We start from the raw sequence: 23,497 nt of genomic DNA on the forward strand, positions 1-23,497 counted from the left end.
CAAGGAGTTTCTGCAGTGAAGCGTATCTCCACTCGCAACGATGTAATTATGATACTGACCAATGTCCTAATTTGACGTTTACCTTACCACGTCCACCTGCCCCTATCAAAGCAGGTTATCTTAATTGCAAGGTACAGCCATATACTCCAAACCCTTTCAGATGTTTCCAATGTCAGCGGCTCAGTTACTCAAATACATCATGTCATGGTTCCTTCACGTTTAGTCACCGTGGTGGCAAGAACCACGATGCTTATGAGTGTAAAATAGACCCTCATTGCATTAATTGTAGTGCCTCTCACCCATCTTACTTTTGTTCATACCCTAAGTAGGTGGAAGAAAAAGAGATACAGCGTCTGAAAACGGTTCACAACATTTCTTACCCCGAGGCCCGAAAGTTACTCTCAATTACCCCATCTTGGACGTAGCCTGCTGTAATTCGTTGCACTGGTACGGTAGAAATGCAGACAGATCTCTTCGTGCCTTCTGAAGAATCATTCTCATACCATGTGAAAAGTCTTTTGCTCTCCATGGTTAAGAAAGTTGATAAATCAACGTCAACACCCATCTATGTCCGTATCATTTCTTTTAGCAGATCCCTGGATTCACTTCCATTGGTTCCAGGTTCAGGTGTTTCTTCAGGTCCATCTTTTTCTCCGGCCCCGAGATGCAGAATGATAATTCGTTCACACCTTCAGTCGCTGGAATTCCAATGACAGAGATTTGCCTAATCGACCCAGGGCAGGTTTCATGGAGGTCGAAAACAGAAGGGCTCTTCTCCCAATTTGCCTATACATAAGTAACAATAGCCACTTTGATGCAATGGAACTGTTGAGCTTTACCTTTTAATCTTGATGGCATCAAAGCACTGATTGATTCTTACAATTATATATGTCTTTCCTTACAGGAAATATTTCTGAAACGTGCCGATACAATACCTTTCTGCAGTCTTATTTGCACAGAAATGACAAGTTGTGTGAAGGACAAGTGCATGGAGGTGTAGCACTACTGGCCTTTGTCACGTGACAGACCCTTAGAGGCTGTAGCCATCCGTGCTTTCTTGGATCATACCATCACTCTTTTTTTCTCTCTACCTGTCTCCTGGAGAGTCCTGTGATCAATCAGAACTTTATGCTTTCATTGAACAGTTACCATCTCCCTTTTTGATCCTGGGGGACTTTAATGAGTATAATCCCCTTTGAGGAGGTACTGATATTGATGGTCTCTGATCACAACTTTTTTTTTTCAATACTGGTTCTTATACTTATTTTTTACGCACCTAGTCAATCTTTTACTGCTATTGATCTTTCAATTTGCTCCCCTTCACTAATCTCCCACTTATCACAGGGGTTGAGAGTAACTCACGGTGCAGTGATCATTTTCCTATCATTTTGAGAGAGACTGGTCGTGATCGATGCCACCCGACGTGCGTGCCCTCGTGAAAGCTGGATCAAGCCAATTGGCCCTCTTCCACTGCTCTCTCGGAACTTGATCCTGCCGTCGTCTGTAAACAACCGATAGACGACTGTGTGGCAGCAGCTCAATGTATTCCTAAAACCTCAATACATTTTTCCAGGGTATCCTCGTCTGTGGTGGAATCCTGCTTGGCTCATGGTACGGAGGGCTCCAAAGCGGGCCTGGAATACCTTTAGAAAATATCACACATTTTCATACCACATCGCTTTTCAGCGGGCCAATGTACATGCTTGGCAGCTAAGACGTGAAAGTCAGAAGGAGCCTTGGATTAAATTTGCAACCAGCATCTTTTCTATAACCAATTCTAAAGTCATATGGGACAAGATGCGGAAGGTCAGTGGGCAGTATATAATTCTGTCCCACTTTCAATCTTACTGTTTGACTAAGAAGTTGTTGTTGCCCAGAGCATCACAGATACTCTTGATGAAAGCTTTTGCCGTGTGTCTAGCACTTCTGCACTTCCTTCACCTTCTTAGCCATCAAAACTGGATAAAGCGATTGCCTCTTTCTTTTCAGGCTTATTGTCTCTATAATTATAATTGCCGTTTTACACTGTTGGAACTCCAGCTGGCTCTTTATTGGTCTGGCAGTACATCGGCTGGACCTGATGATATACACTGCGAGACGCTGCACCATCTTTATCTTGCTTCTCTTACTATTTTTTTTAGTTGTTTTTAACTGAATCTGACAGGAGAATGCTTTTCTGATTCGTGGCGCCAGGCTATTGTTCTACCTTTTTCTAAGCCTGGGAAGGATCCAAAGATTCATTTATACTATCGTCCAATTGCTTTGACGAGCTGTCTCTGTAAGATCTTAGAGAGGATGGTTAATGCTCTTCTTGTTTGGTTCCTCGAATTAAACAACCTCCTCTCGTCCACCCAGTGTGGATTCCGATGACAAAGCTCCACTGTGGACCGCATTATTCGACTTGAAACGTCGATCAGAGAAGCTTTTCTCAAGCAGTATCTTGTATCAGTATTCTTTGACCTTGAGAAGACTTATGATATTACGTGGAGGTATGGACAGTTGATTCTAAGTTTGTGTGGATTCTACACTTTCCTGTTTTTTCTAACAGGAATTTGAGGTTCCTCAGGGCTGTGTATTGAGTGTCACACTTTTCAGTATAAAGATTAATGCCATCACTGGACAACTCTCTCTTACTATTGCAAACTGGCTCTATGTTGACAACTTCCCCATCTCGTGTCAGTCTTCGAACATAAGATTTATTAAATGCCAACTACAGACTGCTCTCTATCGTTTACACAGAGTCTCATGAATCTCCTTTACACCTGTGCCATTTGCAACTGTCTTTACTGCATGCTTCAAAACTACGATCGTTACTATAGCATCCCACCTGGGGTTGTGTTTTCCTTCCTCAGTGGGACATGCTTTTTCAGGATACACGATCTGCCATTGTTCCTTTTTGCCTTCGATCCTGGCGCAGTTGGATGAATTGGGTCTGTCCTTGGATGACATTGCTGTTTTCACTGGTCAGCCAATCCCACCATGGCTTCTTAGTCCCCAAATGTGACCTATCTTTAACTCATCTGAGAAAAGCAGACAATCCCGATTGGAAATATTGTCTGCTATTTGCTAAATATTTTTCGAACAATCCTTCCACTCCAATTTATATGCGTGGTTTGAAATCAAGTGACTCTGTGGGTTCTGCCGCGCTTTGTTGTGGTTCGGTGATTGCGCATAGAATCCCCTCTAGAGAAGTGTACGCCATTTCTCTTGTTCTGGATCACATAAAAGTTAACCAATACTTGAATTGTACTATTTATACCGAATCGTTTAGCTCTTTAATGGCCCTGGAATCGCTTCACATTAGTTTTCACCCTGTTCTCGTCGATATTCAAAACCGACTGACCAATTTATCTTTAATATTTACTTCTATTCAGTTCTTCTCGATGCCAGACCACGTTGGTATTTGCGGGAACGAGCTCTCTGACACCGCAGCTATGTCTGTCTGCTCTGGCACTATCTCTGCCGTAGCTGTTCCATACTCGTGGCCCTATATTCAAGGCTCGGTTCTGCGCCAGTTGGCAATCGACTTGAAGTGAGCAACGTGATAACAAGTTTATCCAGATAAAACCTTCTACTGGACATTGACCTTCTTGTTTCCGTAAGGAACGGAAAGAGGAAGTTGTCCTAACTAGAACGCATTGGTCAAAATTTTGTAACTCGTTATTTTCTTTTATCTAGCATTAATGCGCCAATGTGTGGTCTGTGTGACAGTTAAATCACAATAGCCCACATTTTACTATCGTGCCTTTGTTACAACTCTGAACGACGGCACGATTTTGGACATGTTTTATCTACAGGCTTACTCCTGACGCTGGACAGTGTCATTGGCGATAGTGACACTGTCCACCTTACAAATGTGTTTAGCCAGGCATGGCCAGGTGGTTAAGGCGCTTGATTCGTAATCCGAGAGTCGCGGGTTCGAATCCCCGTCACACCAAAAATGCTGGCCCTCTAAGCCGTAGGGACGTTATAATTGTTGGTAAAAGAGTAGCCAAAAAGTTGGCGATGTGTGGTGATGAGTAACTGCTCTCTCTCTAGTCTTACACTGCTAAATTAGGGACGGCTAACACAGTTAACCCTGGAGTAGTTTTGCGCGAAATTCAAACCAAACCAAACAAACGCGTTTAGTTTTTTAATGGTCATTGTCCTTTTTAACGCTAATTAAGTTTTTATTTAATTCAAAAGTTGGACTTTGTTTTGTTTCCACATGATTCCTTTTACGAATTTGAGTAATTTTACTTAATTTTTAATTTTTTTTACCGATTCTTTGGCACAGATAACCTAGTTGCTTTGAGCTATAAAACGCCAACCAACAAAACAAATACACCCGCCCCTAGTAACCCATCGGTAATATTCAGAGCTTATAACGCTAAAACTCGGGTTTCTATACTTGCATTTGGCAGAACACAGATAGCCTTTGTGTAGTTTTGTGCTTAACAAGAAATAAACAAATAAAATTTATTATTTGCGAAAAAAAAAATGTATGTCAATTTAAAATTCCGACTCTCAAGGATAAACCAATATTTCAAATTCATCTTCATACCTTACATTTTGACTAGGAACTACAAGTAACGAGAATGACAAAATATCAATGAGATTATAAAGTTGATCGTGGCGTTCTTTAAATTTATATTACTAATTTGTCTGATCTACAGATGTACAGAAATTACAAATGTTTAGAAAAATCTATCAGGGACGTAAAACTAACGGACTAACTCTTAAGATACGTACAAACAAACTAATTCTTTATGGACTTAAAACTAATTAACTCTTTGTGGCGTACAATCTGTCTAACAAGTTCTTCAGGGACATACGAACAAACTAACTTTTTAGGGACGCACAAGCTTAATAACTCTTCATTAATAAACTATTCAGTCACGTACTAACTAACATAGAGTTATAATGGTGAAAGGAAAATTCAAATAACCAAAGGTTTAGAAATGTTACATGTGCTATTTAATGGAGAAGTTGGTTATTTTCAAAATGGTGACTAATTTTGGACTATTCTGTTTGTGTCTTTCTCTATAAATGCAAGCTACACAGCATAGCTGTGTCCACCGTGAATATCGAACCTTGAATTTTAGCCTTATAAGTCCTCAAACGTATTGCTTTGTCATCTTAAATGGGAGTAACTTTTAATCATATTTAGAGACATTTGTGGCGTTTGACGCGTATCTACTGAGAAGAGGCATATAGCGCTAGTGTCTTCTCTTTATAGCAACAAATAAAAATCATTTATTATTATAATTTAACAGGTATACAATATCACTTTATTTAGGACCCCCGCTAGTACAGAAGTAAGTCTACGGATTTATAACACTACTATCAGCCAAGCCATTCGATTCCCTTCAGTGGACTCAGCAGATAGCCCGATGTGGCTTTGCTATAAGAAAACACGCACACGCTTTAATCAGAAGTGAAAGTAAATAGTAAACCTACTTAGAGCAGAATTTCTCTTTAAGTAAATTACATTCTTCGATGTATTAGGTATGTCTTATATAGTTGTCTTTCCTTCTAGGTTAATCCCATTATATGAAACAGTTGCAATATCAAACGAATTAAATCTCTCATATCTCGTTGTTTACCTACATATTCGCCCGTTAAACAAATAACCCTTAGGAGTGGTTCCTTCATTATATTTGATTACGAATGTTTCGTATAAATGCAAATGAACCTTTTGCTAAAGTGTCGTGTGCATAAGACCAAAACACGGAATTATAGAAAACAAGCTTTGTAAAATATTTCTAACATTAGAAAATCTATTAGGAAGTAACGAGTATTTTTCTTTTAATGTTCGACAACTAAATCAACTTCGATAGCATTTTCTGTTGTTGTTTGCTTTGGTGCAAAGAACTCCTAGATGCTAAAGTGTATTCTAACCTTGTATGAATATAATAACTGGCTTATTGAGCAAATACTTGATTTTTTTTAAAGAATACTCGATTCGAGTTTCATTAATTTAAAGAAATGAAAGTTCAACAAAGTACGACATTCCAGACTAAGCAAACACGATAAGACAAAGTTTCAATCACACGTTGTACAAGTTATGCTAAGTTCCTGCAAGTATGTTTGAATTTTGCTTTCTTTACAGATGTTGTTTTTTTCTTTTTCGTACTAAAGTTAAGATTATTTACAATTACTTTTACCATTCACGTCTTTGGTTATTATAACACTTGTATCTTCTTGTTTCTCTCTGTATCAATATTTCTGTTTACATGGTTAATAATAACATTCTAATCTTCATACTTTTCATTGAAAGTTTTCCTAGGCTATTAGTAAAATCAAGTACATTTTTTCATGTTTTTTTATAGAAAATAAAATGCTTATTGATGAATAAAATATTTACCACTTTTATCAGTGGAGTATATGGTCAAAGTTTTGCCTTCTTGTCGAAATTCAAAGATGTTTCTTGTAGTGGTAAATATACAAATATTATTACTATACCTTTTACATTTATGAGGACTACTTTTCATCTTAAACTTAGTGTATGGAATTAGGACTAACCAGAACTTTTGATACTGGCGAGACTTTGTCAGGTTTTATTAGGATTGCGGCCGAAAACATTCATAATAGAATACCCAACTGCGTAACGAATCAACGGATTCTAATCATATGTTATGCATTATGACAGTATTTACCTCTTCTTAGAGTTACTCATAATTGTTATTGTTGTGTATTTGTTTGAAGAAGCGCAAAGCTTCACAGTTCAAGTACATGAAGTGTTATTAATATGACAGTTTATTGTATGTCTTGTTTGAAACGTAGTTGCATTGTAAGTGGCTTTAAATAACCGGGGAGGAATAAATACAGGTACATATTTTATTTTTCATAATTTTACAAATGAACGAAAAAATTAAAGATGGTGTCGGTGTTTTCTTCATTCACGTGAATAAAGCACTGAATGTTCCTAAACTTCTTTTCACGCTTAAATATTTTTACACAATGTTAGCTTTGCCAATTGTGTTGTGAAGAAAATGCTCCGATTTTATAAATTATTATTTTTTGAACTATTAAATGTAAAAGTTAGCTCTCTTGCTTCGTGAGATATATCAAAAGGTACTGTCAATTCTTGGAGGAAATATTCACCTTACACATGCTGCTTGATAAAAGTAATAGCTATGTATAATAGAAATGTTAATTACCTATAATATAATTTAAACAATGATCCATAGGTTAAAGTTTATGTATAATATTTGTAACTCGGTAGCATTTTCATCACCTGCAATATTTTTTTGCAAAATGGCTCACTTAACTCAAAATCGTTTTATATACCAGCATATGTTCAACAAACTACTGAATCAAATAATTTAAAGTACACGAGTAAGGATTACCTTGTCTTTTATAGGTTTGGAATAAATGAAACGGTAAGATGGGTGTTGATTCAGTGGTTGTCCTGAAAAAAAAATATACTTCTTTAAGTACCTTCAATGGACTCTGTAAATTTTGCCAAGACTCTAAACATATCATTAAGTGGAACATCAAATGAAGATTAGTTAAAAGTAAAGGAATGTGTGAAGTCACGAACGAAATTCAGAGTGACGTTCTGAGACAGACTTGATGCATTATAAGAAAAATAATGGAATTGTAGTAATATCTAGTGATATAAGTGTTTTTTACAGATTTTACACATCTTTAAGTTACTTGAATGAACTACAAAAGAAAGTTGGGAAATCCTTGTTTGTTAAATGTTTAGAGATTAAGTAATAATGTTGTAAAGCAACAGAGCTCCTGCCAACGAGAAGCAAGAGGTTTATAGTGTGGAAACGTTCGAGAACTCTGAAGAAATATTATTTTTTGGATTCTGTTGTGGGTTTATGAATATTTCGTGCTAAAGATCTCATTGTTACCGAAAGGAAAAACCATTGTAAATGTCTCGTTCGATGTGAAGGCAATATGAAGAAGATATCAAGTGCCGGAGCGACTACAGGTACATTGTCGTGAGACAGACGTGCACCAGTTCATGAAAATGATTCACCTCGTGGTCAGGTATGTGATATGAGAAATATCAGGGAAAAGTACCTGCAAATCCTAATATAATAATAGCTAGAAATACCTCAGAGGTATTTATCCATGAGACGATCTTTCATCAAGATATAACAATATGCTTGACTTTTCTTTGGTCATTCGACCCTAAAGCATCCCTTCTAGCTTTGTACTTTCAGAATCGTCAGATAGATTATCTTAAGAAGTCATAATACATTTACAAGCTTCAGATACTAGCATCTTCCAAGAGATGGTTCATGCTGCAATCGAGTTGAGAGCTGATCTCCAAGAAACACCATGCCTCCCAGTGACGCTAGAAAGCGGGTGTCGATACCCATGGTGGACAAAGCATATATAGTCCATGTGTCGCGTTATGCCTAACTTCAAACAAACAAACAAACAAATGAAGAAACAGCAAAAACCTTTTGAAGTTTTAAAAGGGATAGATTAAGAACATGTGTAGAAGGATTTTGTTTGTTTGTTTTGAATTTCACAGAAAGCTACACGAGGGCTATCTGCGCTAGCCGTCCCTAATTTAGCAGTAGAGGGAAGGCAGCTAGTCATCACCATCCACCGCCAACTCTTGGGCTACTCTTTTACCAACGAATAGTGGGATTGACCGTCACATTGTAATGTCCCCACAACTGAAAGGGCGCGTCATGTTTGGTGCGACCGGAATTCGAACCCGTGACCCTCGGATTACGAATCGAACGCCTTAACACACTTGGCTATGCTGGGGCCCAGAAGGTTTTTAGATCTTCCTTTTCATTAGGCTTCTCTTTGAAGGCCTGTTGATGCTAGAAGATGGTGGAGAAAATACTTCATTTTGTAAATGACACACTTACAAATTATTTTCCTAATTTGGAGTCCAAGTTTATGTTTTATATTCATAAATTCAACCATAAGAATACGATTAAGTGGGTATATCTATTGGGTTGAGGAATTATTGAGGAATTTTTCAAGTTAAAAAAATATATTCATAAATGAAACGCTTTCGCAAAATATTTCATGTCATTTGGTAGATAAGTTTTTGCTCTAATAGATGGTGTGTTTGATTTTCATATGTCTTTAATTTTTGCTTTCATTTTCAGCTCATTAAATGGAATGTCAAGTGGACAAAATCGAGCATTTTCGACACCATCTGCTTTTCGCATTTAATTTCTTGCAATTTCGTTTAAAACAATGCATACTATATACCTAGGTATTACATGAAATAAAGTATCATAATAAATGTTTTGGGTGTAATATGTTCATGCATTGAAGTATTGTATAGTCTTGCATGTAATGCTTGAATGAAATTATTTAAAAACGCTCACGAATTATTCCTCAACCTAATACAACAGTATCACATCAAGTTAGCAAATGCACTGACTTGACAGGTTTATCTAATTTAGAAAACTATTTTAATATTTATTTTAATAGCTTCTGTTAAATGTATTATTTTTTAGCTGGAAGCTACTCAGTGGTTAGCCTGTGCTGCCCTTCAGTTTGGACGATCCAAACGTTGGAAGTCCGATATTCGTTGAACACGCTTTGCTGTGGGAGCGTTATAATAATAACAGTCACTCTCGCTAATCGCCTATGACTAACCGTGGAGATGCGATTCTTGCTCAGTAAGGTGCTTCTAACCTTACTGTTTAGTTCAGGTGATGCACAGGCCACTTCTCTAGTTGAAGATATTATATTATATTTATTTTCTCTTCTAATTACACTTAGTGATTTATTGCTATTTTAGACACCTTTGATCTTTCCCACATATTATTTTACTCGAATTATTGAAATAATACTATATATCGATATTTTTATTCGTTCTATCAATATTAATATACGAAGTAGATTCTTGTGGAGGTTTACGTGTTTTCAGAAGAAAACAATTAGTTGTTTTTGGAATTGCTTTTAATGCTATAATTACATGTTAGAAATCAGGATTTATTAATCATATTAAATTCAGCATATGTTCATAAGGGCATAATCTTCAAGTAATTTAAATTATGTATTACGTATTAAGTTTTGGTTAAAGGTTTGTAAATTTAGCAATCAGCCAATCATCGCCTCTCACTTCTATTTTCAAGTTCTCAAATTAAAAATGTTGAATAACATACCTAACAGCTGCTCCAGTCAACCCCTTTACTTTTCCGCTTCAGAGCTGAACAAGGAAAGCGGGTATATAGGCTGTTCTATATACGTAGGCTTACAAACACAACAAACACGCGAACACGTAATCAGACAGTACGACGCCAAGCACGTGCTGTACTGCGATCCTGTGTAACTCCACTAGTATACTAACGTAGCGAGTACAGTTATATTTAATACGTATAAAATATATGTATATAGTTCAGTAAACAGTTGTATTAAAACATGTATTGCGCATACCGTATTTATGCAACGTCAAAGTAACATTAGGATCCGCATCGTTTACATGCTACTAAGTACATGTGTTCATTCACATTCTGTCCACAAGAGTTGTTTTATTTATTAATACGACAGAATTCAATAGGTCCCAGTAAAATACCTAGTTGAGAACAGAGTAACCAAATTGAATTTGCAAGGATATGAAACGTGATGAAGTAGGTAGATACCTCCTGTGGATTGGTATAAAACATGTGATAAAGTAACTAGAGATTACAGCGTAAATGGCTTTATTAAATCATCTTATTTCAATCTCTTAAGAACGTTGTATATATTATTGAGTGAAGTGTAAGTTCTTGAATAACGAATTACATGTTTTAAATTGAACTTTGTGAAATGTAATCTAAGGTAAAAAAAACAAGACCCAGTTAACTGGTTAATAGGTGGCCACCGCTCATGCTTATTAAATTGATTCATATCTTTATTTATCAAAATTATCGTCCGCTGTTGTACCTAAAATTGTTGATACTGAAATGCTTTATTTACAGTCGCCTTACTTGTTCGCTGAGAGCCTAAATTATGCATAAAAGACTTCGTTATTGCACAATTAAAGATCCTTGCTTTACTTTACTATAGATTTGTATAGAAAATCGTGCGAGGGCAAAGTTTTATGAAATATTTGAAAAAAAACAACAAAATGACAGAACATAGTTAACTGATACAGTTAGTGGCAATTCTATAATACGGTTTAGCATATTCTGTGTGTTTGTAATAAGGCCATCTCGGAAAATTGGTTTGGTTTGAATTTCGCACAAAGCTACACAAGTGCTACCTGCGCTAGCTGTCCCTAATTTTGCAGTGTAAGGGAAGGCAGACTAGAGGAGAAGCAGCTAGTCATCACCACCCACCGCCAACTCTTGGGCTACTCTTTTACCAACGAATAGCGGGATTGACCGTTACATTAGAACGCCCTCACGGCTGAAAGATGCGAGTATGTTTTGGTGTGACGGGGATTCGAACCCACGACCCTCGGATTGCGAGCCGAGTACCTTAACCACCTGGCCATGCCGAACCTCCCAGGAAATAATAAAAATAAAAACGAAGACAAATATTGTTTAATATTAACTTCTGATCGAAACAAATTACCTATAAAAATAAGAATTTAAAAAAAAAAATTCCAGTAGAGAGCGTAGCTAATTAAATATAATGTTCAAAATGTACTGGCTGCAATGCTTAAAATACATCAGTTGTGCACCCTCGTTGTTAGCGAAATTTTCGGCCGTAAACCCAAACAAATATATACACACACACAAACACAAAATATATATATATATATATATAGAGAGAGAGAGAGAGAGATGGATAAACAGACAAGTTCTAGTTTACTTATAAAATGATAACTTCTCCGTCAGTTTTAAAATTACACCAATTGGAATATTTGAAAATGTACTAATTTATTATTGTTATTATTATTATTAATTAATTATTCTGGTGAGTTAAGTCATGGGTTTTTAATTTGTTTAATATATTCGACTGAAATAATTTTTATTACCTCCTAAACATTGCTACTTTCCAATTCCTTTGACTACTTGTTGAGGAAGTTATTGTATTGTGTGATTATTTTCTGTTAGGCACAAAGCTAAACAATAGGCTATTTGTGCTGTATCATTCTTGGTAAATCATCTTGTTTGTTTGTTTTTGTTAATTTTGCGCAAAGCTACTTGAAAGCTATCAACGCTAGCTGTCCCTAATTTAGCAGTGTAAGACTAGAGGGAAGGTAGCTAGTCATCACCATTCACCGCCAACTTTTGGGCTACTCTTTTACCAACGAATAGTAGGATTGACCATAACATTATAACGCCCCCACGGTTGAAAAGGCGAGCATATTTGGTGCGACGAGGATGCGGACCTGCGACACTTAGATTACGAGTCGCACGCCTTAATCCACCTGGCCATGCCTGGCCGTAAATCTTCTTATTCAAGGTTCAAACAAATACAAACACTTACCGCTTAGCCACAGGGAGCACTATTGTACGAATAAAATAATATATCATTGTTTTTATGGCAAAATTAAATTGGAATTTTTAATCTGAACGGAACTTTATGCTCACAGGGATTAAGTGGCCACGTCAGAAATCCCTGGGGATCAGATGAAACCGTATCTTATTTTCTGTTACTAAGTATATAAAAGGTATTTAGTGAGTGATATCCGACGCTGAATAACGAAAATCTACTGTCACTTTAACCTACAGGTGCGGATGGTATTCAGCGGTATAACTTCTTGGACCTTGGATTCTTCTACCAGACATCCTAAACGTTAGGCATCGCTCAGCCTTTTTCTTGTAAAATACACTGCACACTGTATTTGAATTATCTGGTAGGCCCGGCATGGCCAGGCGGGTTAAGGCGTTCGACTCGTAATCTGAGGGTCACGAGTTCGAATTCCCGTCGCACCAAACATGCTCAACCTTTCAGCCGTGGGGGCGTTATAACATGACGGTCAATCCACTATTCGTTGGCAAAATAGTAGCTCAAGAGTTGGCAGTGGGTGGTGATGACTCGCTGTCTTCCCTCTAGTCTTACACTGCAAAATTAGGGACGGCTAGCAGAGGTAGCCCTCGTGTAGCTTTGAGCGAAATTCAAAAAACAAACAATTATCTGGAAACACATGTATATACTTTCACAATTCTCAGTTACGATTGTACTTTTCTAAAATGCCCCCCCTCACTTGGATATATGTGGTTGGCAAACCACAAATAATTCATTGTGTAGCTATGTGTTTAACTACAAATAAACAAACAGTATTGGATTATCATAACGTTATTGTGCATCAGTATAAACGTGAGGAATAGTTCAAAAGTACTGTGATGTTTACATGTGTTGTATAGCTATTTACCTTAAAAGGTATTTAAACAGCATAAAGCTTACAAAACACGATAATTAATATCTATAGTCATGTAGTTTACGTAAGGTTTGTCTGTATATTTTAGTTTTTGTTCAGGTAGTTTTGAATTTTACTCAACAGTCCAAGAATTTGACGGAACAGCTTTTTACGAGCCTAATTACTAACTAGTAAAACTAATAAAAAACTTTATTAATTTAATAATATCAGACTCTCATGGAATGGTGCTGAATAGAATAATTTAGGCAAATGATGGTGGATGTACAATAACAGTTCGTATTAATATTCTAGACACAATAGTTTAAACATGACGATAGTCGCAGATTTAGTTTTACAAAATATTAACATTTCGAATTACTTTGACAGTTATTGCTCAAGTAATATTCATACACTAAATATACAGTATATATATAGATTATTCCTGTTTTATTCAACATGACGAACAACTAATAAGGTTTTTTTTTCCTCTTTTTCTGTTGCAGATCCGTTGGAGAAACGTTGCTAGAAAAAGTGAACAAAAGAAAGGAAGACCCCAGGAAGAGGCTCAGTGTGTGGTTTGGTTTGCTGAATCCAAATCAATTGGGTCAGTGCAACAAAATTCCTGACGCATTTATGAAAAAAAAAGACCTACCATCTGCAAATAGCACGAATGCTCGGTTTAAAAAATCTCTAGCAACTGGTAGTGTGTCACTAGAAAAAGGAACTGAACGTCCGGTGTATCTGATGCAACGGTTGATCATGAGCAGGAGACATTGTTTAGAAGCACGTGGTGCACACATGGAAGTATACTAAGGCAAAACCTTTAGGACTTGTTTCTCAAGTTAAGTAAAGCCGGAGCGTTCTATCTATAAAATATTCGAAATTATTAATTTTTAATACGTCTCTCAGAAACCGTGGCGTATCTTTACACTACAATTTGTTAATTATTAAAAGTAAGTTCAATCCGAAAATTCCCAAAGATGGTGGTTTTGGGAGAATTTATACGAAACAACTTGACGTTAAAGTTTCATTTGTTAACTGATAAATGTTTAAGTGAAATACAATATCCTCAAATCTTCACACTAGCTAGTACTAAATTATATACCCGCTGGGAATGAATTCAGTACATACAATAAAGCTAGATTCTCAGCATCATTAATTAAATAACTGCCAACCTTTCACACTTCTACTATAATATTTTTCTGCTCAGCTTTCAAATACGATAACAACAATTTCGCCTGCGATTTGGTTAGGGAAGATCGAAGCATCACGATAGTCAGCAGTGGGATGAGCACATCGGAACACTTTGAAAACAGCTACAGACAACACAATATTGTACTAGACTTGCTGCACAATACTTACCACGGTGGTTCTGGACAGTTCCTGGATACCTCTGCGTGTTATTTGGAATCTTTCATATTTCTTGTGCTTGGCCATTAAGCTCGTAGTGCGCTGATAGGTTTCAGTCACCTTATCGCCTCAGATCACTTTCCGCAGCCCCAACACTGAAAGGGTGCTGGAAATGCCTTTTTTTTAGCCAAAAGAAATATGTAAAAAAAAAATAGTTCAATTTAATAAAAATGGGCCACTAATTTATGGACACCCTGACATTTAGTAAGTCAATATCCAGCTTCTCAAACAATCTTTCTTCTCAATGCTGTCCCCTAGCGGCACAACGGGTATATCTGTGGACTTAACCACGCTAGAAACTGTAGAGACAACCGTAGTAGCTTTGCCATAAATAAACAAGAGGTAAATAGTGGTGGGCAGAGCACAGATGAGTCCTTGTTTAGCTTTGTACTTAATTACAAACAAACAAACCTCGGTTGTTATATTATAATACAACTCCTTTACTATGTGTTGCAAATGATATGTATTTTTCAAATCTATTCATTAACTTTATGACTATCTGTGGTTCTGCAATAAGATTGAAGATTTATAACTCTAATAACCTGATTTCGATACTCGTTGTAGGCACAATACAGTTAGTCCATTATGTAGTTCTGTGTTTAACTACAAAGAAACAAACACTGAATTTATTTCAATGTTAAACTTTTCTGCCCCTTCCCCAGTGATACAGCGATACGTCTACGGATTCACACGCTAGAAGCCTGATTTCGAGTGGTGGGCAGAGCACAGATAGCTCTTTGTGTAGCTTTGTGCTTAGTTTGAAAACAATCAAACTTTTCTAACGCCGAACAATTTAACTCGTTAGCAACGTTAATACAAGAGCTGATCTGGCAATACCGCATGTATCTTAACTTACTTTGATTTATCTTATAATATCCTTTGATTATTAAAATTTCATTTTTGATTAAATAATTTTAATTAAAATTGCGGTAACATGCTCAAATTTATGTATTCAAATCCATATACCTACTAATTACGACGAATATTGATCCTGTTGTACAGGTTTGGAATTCAGATCTAGATTCGTATCCGCGCGATATAATAAAATATTCTTTTCACTTTAAGTTCTAGGTGAGTTATAAAAGTGACAGTCAGTCCATTAGCGTAAATAGTGGGTGCTGCTGACTGAATGCATTCCTTATGATCAGTAGCTCAAAATTAGGGACTGTGACAGATAGTTTTGCCTTAAATAAACAAGAGGGAAGCCTCAGTAGCCTCGGCACTTGATATTCTGTTAGGTAGAATTAGGGTAAATTACTATATTAGACTTTTTTTTTCCTTTTATTAGCTACAATTTTTCTGCAACAACAATAGCAAGCGTGGGGCGCGCGTATACCCGGTTCGATTTTATTACTCATCAGGTTTTCTATAAGTCTACCCTCAAACTGAAATTCTTTTAGGCAGGTATAAAGCAAATTAATCTGAGACCTGGGGCGTGGTCAAATGCATCAGTCGAAATGTTTTAACTTTCTGAGTTCAAAACTGTAATTAGATTTGGATTAAGTCAAGAGATGACGGACCTATGAGCTAAACATTTGTATGAATATACAAATATTCTTTCTTCATAAAAATGACCAAGGTTTTAAATATTTAAAGTTATGAACTTCTACGCATTTTAATGAAGTAAGTGTAAACTTTATAAACCGAAATTTAAAGAAGTTGGGTTTTTTTCTTCAACTTATTGCACCCCTGAGGTTCATATCAGATAATTCGTATTAAACGTGTTACAGTTTTAAATTTAAGTTCACAAATGTTTCATACTTTTATATGGAAACTATGATATTTACTACTTAATGAACATGCACCGTCCTTGTGGGTTGAATATAATGTCCTCTTCAGTACCATTTGTTATTTGAAAACATACAAATGTAGCAAATGTTCATATGTTACTACAGTATTTAACTGTAAAAACACGTGATTCGTAATTTTAGGCCGTGCATGCCTGAACTTCAACAGCACCTATCGTCAACTCTTGGGTTACACTTGTCTGACCGAATAGTGAGATTTGACCTTCGTGTTTCAATAGGAACGGGTAGCTAACAAGGAACCCTCATATCCAAAGTCACAAAACGCCAACTAAAAGGCCAAGCTTATTTATTTATTTATTTTTTACTACAGTTCAATATCGCGTAGATAGCCGTTATATAACTTATCACGAATTTTCGAAACAAACAATTAACAAATAAATAGCCTTTTGTTTAGCTTTGCGCGAAAATTCTGAATCGAACAAACAAATTAATCAAAAATATAAATCAAAATGATAATTAATCCACGATATATTGATTAATTAATTCGATATAATTTAATCTTCACGTTTGCTTGTTTATTAATTACAACATTTGTGTGTTTAAACATTAAAACATGCAATTTAACTACACTATTTTTGTTCTTGTAATTATACAAATTTATGAATTTGTGTACACGTGGATTATATTCTTCTTTTACCGTATAGAACTAGATCCACAGCGGTATGTCTGCGAACCCAGAACGCTAGAATCCGTATTTCAATTCTCATAGCGGGCAGAGCCCAAATAACCCATTGTGTAGATTTGTGCTTAACTTCAAAGAATATTTTAAATAGTTTCTTAGATTAACTTAAATCAGTTGTTTGTAGAATTATTGTTGTTTCAAGTTAAGCACAAAGCTACACAATAGACTATCTATGCTCTTCCCACTACGGGTATTGAAATCCTGTTTGTAGCGCTTTGAGTCTGTGCCAGTGGTTCGTGTTTGTTTGTTTTTTTGGAACCCATGCAATCATGTTTAATAAAGAATATACTTACTGTTTAAGATGTTTCGATGTATATTGTCAACTTCTACAAAGTAGCTTACATTTCTAACTCTGTTTCTCTTATATTACATTTCTTCCTGAAAACTGTTGATATGAACGACAGTTCTCCAAAACCAAATGCCTTTGATGAAATGCCTAAAGATAGTTACAAACACTATTTCTTACTTCGACAAGTTCGGTTGTCAAAAGTGTTTGATATTTGCTGTATATTCTTGACCAGCTGCCTCTTTAAATTTCTACATTCAATTATGTTTTGTTTATTTTAATTTTCAAATTCGTGATTACTTTTCTGAGATACGTTTTTTTCATAAACAAAGATAAAATGTAATGGAAGTGTTGAAGCAACTGAAACTAATAAATTTATCTGTTCTTAATTATGTTCTGAATACCTCCTCAGAATTCACAAAGGTTTCAAAATAGTGTACTTCACAGGACTATATATGTACATTTTTTATCTGTGTCAAAAAATCTTTCTTTAAAAGTTTTGCACTCACACACACACATATACATATGGAAAGTTATTACTGACTTTAAGACACTTGTCGTTTTTAACGCTAATTAATATTCGTAAGTTTCAAGTAATATTTTCATATTAATGTCACTTCCATAAATAAAACCACTTATGTTCTATGGGTTAGTGGTGAGCAACGCCCCTTATTTCCTTGTCATAGAATAAATTCACTTTGATGCAGCTTCACTGATGTAGCTCCATTGTTGAAAGTTAACTGTGTACGTGTTCGATACAACTCCCACTAACAGATGCTATCACATTTAAGCTTTTTTTCTTCAAAAATCATCCATAGTTTCATCACGAAACGTATGAATATAAATCCACGTAATAAACCCTATAAATTAAACGTGTTTCGTTTATAACAATTTATTGTTATTATAAAACAAATAAAACATTTTTTTCAATTGCTCTTATGACTTTATTACTCTTTCTACTTTGTTATATTGAAACATATAATAAAGTATACAACAGAACGTAGCAGTACTTCTAGAAGTAGTAGTTAATAACCAAGACAAGATAATTGTTGGATCGATATATTCCAGATACATCGGCAATAACGATGATTTTAGTCCAGCTGAGGGAAGTAAGGGTTTCAATCTTTCTAATTCAAAAATACTGCAGCAGTAACAATGATTTTAGTCCAGCTGAGGAAATTAATGGTTTCAATCTTTCTAATTCAAAAATACTGTAGCAGTAACAATGATTTTAGTCCAGCTAAGGTAAGTAAGGGTTTCAATCTTTCTAATTCAAAAATACTGCAGCTGTAACAATGATTTTAGTCCAGCTGAGGTAAGTAAGGATTTTTAATCTTGCTATTACAGCAAGCACTGCAGCAGTAACAATGAGTTTAGTCCAGCTGAGGTAAGTAAGGGTTTCAGTCTTTCCACTTCGAAGCTTACAGTGAAAATTGCTGCTGCTATCAATGTTTTGAAATCATGAGTAAGTAACATAAACGATAAAGGAAGTAGCAGCTAGCAAGTCATGATGGCTGAAACATTGTTCTTATAAAGTATAGATAACCGTTCGCTTCAATCCGAGGAAACCTTTCAATATTATATTGTGCTCTAACCCTTATTTTCGCAAAAATGAAGATGCGAAATCTACAACAATTTTCTATCACTAATACCATGAATGAAATTACCACGGTTATTAGCGTGCCGAGCTGTGAATCAAAAGTTCCAAGGCTTGTGGCCCAGGATGTGCTATTGAGCATCCTCCACGGTTTTAACAGGGAGGACACCATAAAATAGAAGCCAATATCGCTATTATTTTATGAATTGTGAAAATGGCGCTGGGTGCAGCTTGCTGGTCTATCTCCCTTTGAATAACAACGGAACTTTAGGGACGGTTATGTCTGAACTTTGCCCGACATGACCAGGTGGTTAGGGCGCGCTACTTATAATCTGAGGGTCGGAGGTTCGAATCTCATTCGCACCAACATGCTCCACCTTCATCCGGGGGAAGCGTTATAATGTTCGGTCATTCTGGCTATTCGTTGGTAAAAGAATACTTCAAAAGTTGGCAGTGGGTGGTGCTAACCAACTGCCTTCCCTCTAGTCTTTCACTGCTAAATTAGGGACTCCTAAGGCAGATAATCCTCGTGTAGCTTTGCGCGAAAATCAAAATAAACAAACGTTAAAGCTTTGAGTGTCGCCGTTTAAAGTTATTAAAATTCGTAAAAAGGAATCATGTTAAAACAAAACAAAGTTTAATTTTTGAATTAAAACTTGTATACCGTTATACATTTGTTAGGTGGGCAGTGTCACCATCGCCAATGTCACTGTACAGCATCTGGGGTAAACCTCGAGACAAAACATGTCTAAAATGTTGCTGTCGTTGCGAGTCTTAACGACGGCATAACAGTAAAATCAAAATAAACAAACGTTAAAGCTTTGAGTGTCGCCGTTTAAAGTTATTAAAATTCGTAAAAAGGAATCATGTTAAAACAAAACAAAGTTTAATTTTTGAATTAAAACTTATATACCGTTATACATTTGTTAGGTGGACAGTGTCACCATCGCCAACGTCACTGTACAGCATCTGGGGTAAACCTCGAGACAAAACATGTCTAAAATGTTGCTGTCGTTGCGAGTCTTAACGACGGCATAACAGTAAAATGTGGACCATTGTTACCCGAGTGTCGCACAGACCACACATTAGTGCGTCAGTACCTGACAGAAGAAAACGATGAGTTAAAAATTTGTGACCAATGTATAGTCTAGTTTGGACAACTTCCTCTTTCCGATCCTTACGGAAACAACAGAGCCAAAGTACAATAGAGGGTTTTATCTGGAAATGTTTGTTTTCACGTTGTTCACTCTAAGTCGACTGCTAACTGGCACCAGCCGAGCCTTGAATACAGGACCACAGTCACAGAAGTGATAGCGCCAGAGCAAACAGATTTAGCTGCGGTGTCAGCGAGCTCGTTCTCACGAATACCAACGTGGCCTGATATCCAGAAAAACTGGATAGAAATAGATGTTAAAAAGAAATGGGCCAGTCTGTTTTGAATATCAGCGAAAACAGGGACCAAGCTTATTTATTTTTTACTACAGTTCAATATCGCGTACATGGCCGTTATATAACTTATCGCGAATTTTCGAAACAAACAATTGACAAATAAATAGCCTTTTGTTTAGCTTTGCGCGAAAATTCTGAATCGAACAAACAAATTAATCAAAAATATAAATCAAAATGGTAATTAATCCGCGATATATTGATTAATTAATTCGATATAAATTATCATTAGTTTAGTAGAGGACTAAGCGAGTCAGTGTAAATAGTGCAGTTTGAGTACTGCTTAGCTTCTGTGTGATGTAGGGCAAGAGAAATGGCGTACAGTTCAGCAGTAAACACATAAGCTGTAGATGGGATTCTGTGCACAACCACCGAACCACAACAAACCATGGAGAATCCCAGAATCACCTGATTTCGAACCACCTGTATAAATGGGAATGGAAGGATGGTTCGAAAGATGTTCAGTAAATAACAGACGGTACTTCCAATAGGGAGTATCTGCTTCTCTCAGATTACTCAAAGTAAGGTCACAGTTGGGGATGGTAATAAGCTATAGTGGGATGAGCTGACCAGTGGATACAGCAGTATCATCCAAAGAAAAACCCAATTCATCCAACTGCACCTGGATAAGAAAACCAAAAAGTACAATGGCAGATCATTTGTTCTGAAAATGTATGGCCCACTGAGGAAGAAAAACACATCCCCAGGTCGGATTCTATGGAAAGAAATGAAGTTTTGAAGCATACAGTAAAGACAGTTGTAAACGGTGGAGGTGTAGAAGAGGTTCGTGAGACTCTGTGGACAAGCTCTGAACTAGGAAAATGTGGAAAGCCCTGGTGCAGAACCGAAACACCTGATGGTGGACGGGGTTCAGCATCTTAAAAGCCGAGGTCCTGGCAGAGCCATAGACCAGATATCCACATTCCAGTTTCGATCGAATAAAAGCACGATATATATTTTAGCATAGAACATCAATCCACACCCTAAGTGCTGGAAGAGAGTACACGGAGGACGTTCAGTAGTCTTGTACATTTGACTCGCAGTTGCTTGATGTGTGGTATAAAGGTCCTTATAGTCAAAGATAAGCCCCAAGAACTTTGCTTCATGAACCATGAGAAGCACAACTTCACCAATACGAAGTTCAGAATCGAGGTGAATACCCTAGTGGAAGCAAAAGTGTATGGAAACGTTTTTAAAGAGAGAGAAGTTTAAACCGTTTGCTCTGGTCCACTTCAGTACACGATTGAGGTACAACTCAATAAACGTCATGTTCAACGATTTACATGACACGTGGAATTCGTCAACATAGGGCCAGTTTGCAATAGTAATAGGGAGTGATGGCATTAATCTTTATACTGAAAAGTGTGTAACTCAAGACACAGCCATGAGGGGATCCAAGTTTCTGTAGGAAAGAACGATAAAGTGTCAAATCCACACATATTGTAATCGATTACCCATTAAAAATATTTAATAAAAATGGGCAAATGGCCATGCAACCCATATAAGTAGAGGTCTCGCAAAATACGATACCTCCATGTAGTATCATAAGCCTTCTCAAGGTCAAAGAATACTGATACAAGATGTTGTCGCTAGAGAAAGGCTTCTCTGATTGACGTTTCAAGTCGAACTGTATCAAAATGGATATGGCCCGGCATGGTCAAGCGCGTTAAGGCGTGGACTCGTAATTTGAGGGTCGCGGGTTCGCATCCCCGTCGCGCCAAACATGCTCGCCATTTCAGCCGTGGGGGCGATATAATATGACGGTTAATCCCACTATTCGCTGGTAAAAGAGTAGCCCAAGAGTTGGCGGTGGGTGGTGATGACTAGCTGCCTTCTCTTTAGTCTTACACTACTAAATTAGGGACGGCTAGCACAGATAGCTCTCGAGTAGCTTTGCGAACTTCAAAAAAGCAAACAAACAAAGTGCACATTTTTATTTATGTGCAGGCGAACTGGGTGGATAGCTTTTCTGGTTTCGATCACCTTTTTCTTTATTTGAGGGAGGTATACTGACCTCATGGATTCTGCCCTGAGTCGATTGGGCAGGTCTCTGTCGTTAAAAAAAAAATTCCAGCGACTGAGGCGTGAATGAATGATCATTCTGCATCTTGGAGCCGGAGAAGAAGATGGACTTAAAGAAATGCCCATATCCAGAACGGAAAAAAGTGGATCTGCAAGAATGAATTACAGGGATAAGGATGAGTGTTGACGTTGATTCATCAACTTTCTTAACCATGGATGTCAAAAGCCTTTTGTCATAGTTTGAGAATGATTTTTTCGGAGGCACGGAGAGATCTGTCTGCACTCCTACCGTAGCAGTGGAACAAAGTGCAGCAGCATACGTCTGAAGTGGAGTGATTGACAGTAACTTTCGAGACTCGGGGTAAGAAATGTTGTGAACCGTTTTCAGACGCTGTACCTCTTTTGCTTCCACCTACTTAGGGTATGAACAAAAGTAAGATGGGTGAGAGGCACTACAATTAATGCAATGAGGGTCTATTTTACACTCATAAGCATCGTGGTTCTTGCCACCACTGTGAGCACATGTCAAGGAACCACGACATGATGTCTTTGTGTGACTGAGCCGCTGACATTGGAAACGTCTGAAAGGGTTTGGAGTATATGGCTGTACCTTGCAATTAAGATAACCTGCTTCGATAGTGGTAGGTGGACGCGATGATGTAAAAGTCAAAATTAGGACATTGGTCAGCATCATAATTCCATCTTTGTGACTGGAGATACGCCTCATTGCAGAAACTTCTTGAATGGAGAAACCAACGAGGATCTCTGACTCGGGAATGTTCTGCAAATCTCCCTCAACAATAACTCTTTGTGACGAATTCAAAGTACCATGAGGAATAACCTCAATGGGTATATCCTCAATGGCCTTCGAATGCAAGAGGAGTTCAGTGTATTTAGGAATGGATGTTTCCACCAATATATCACCAGAACAAAGCTTTTTGACTGACTTATGAGAGCAAGGATGTCCCTATAGTCCCTTCTGAATAAATAAAAATGGAGAAATTTGACCTAAAGATCTGTCTGATAAAGAATG

General features: G+C 36.9%; 1 long non-coding RNA gene across 1 annotated transcript in view; it reads right to left on the bottom strand.

The window, feature by feature from the left end:
• Positions 1-10,194, bottom strand: part of LOC143254534 (uncharacterized) — a 49,067-nt gene extending 38,873 nt beyond the window's left edge. The window contains exons 1-2 of the long non-coding RNA XR_013030239.1: positions 10,086-10,194; positions 7,332-7,393 (exon numbers count right to left, since the gene is read on the bottom strand). This is a non-coding gene — a long non-coding RNA (uncharacterized LOC143254534). The remainder of the gene's footprint in view (positions 1-7,331; positions 7,394-10,085) is intronic.
• Between the last annotated feature and the right edge of the window lie 13,303 nt (positions 10,195-23,497).

The sequence above is a fragment of the Tachypleus tridentatus genome, chromosome 6, assembly GCF_004210375.1.
Source record: "Tachypleus tridentatus isolate NWPU-2018 chromosome 6, ASM421037v1, whole genome shotgun sequence".
NCBI lineage: Eukaryota > Metazoa > Arthropoda > Merostomata > Xiphosura > Limulidae > Tachypleus > Tachypleus tridentatus.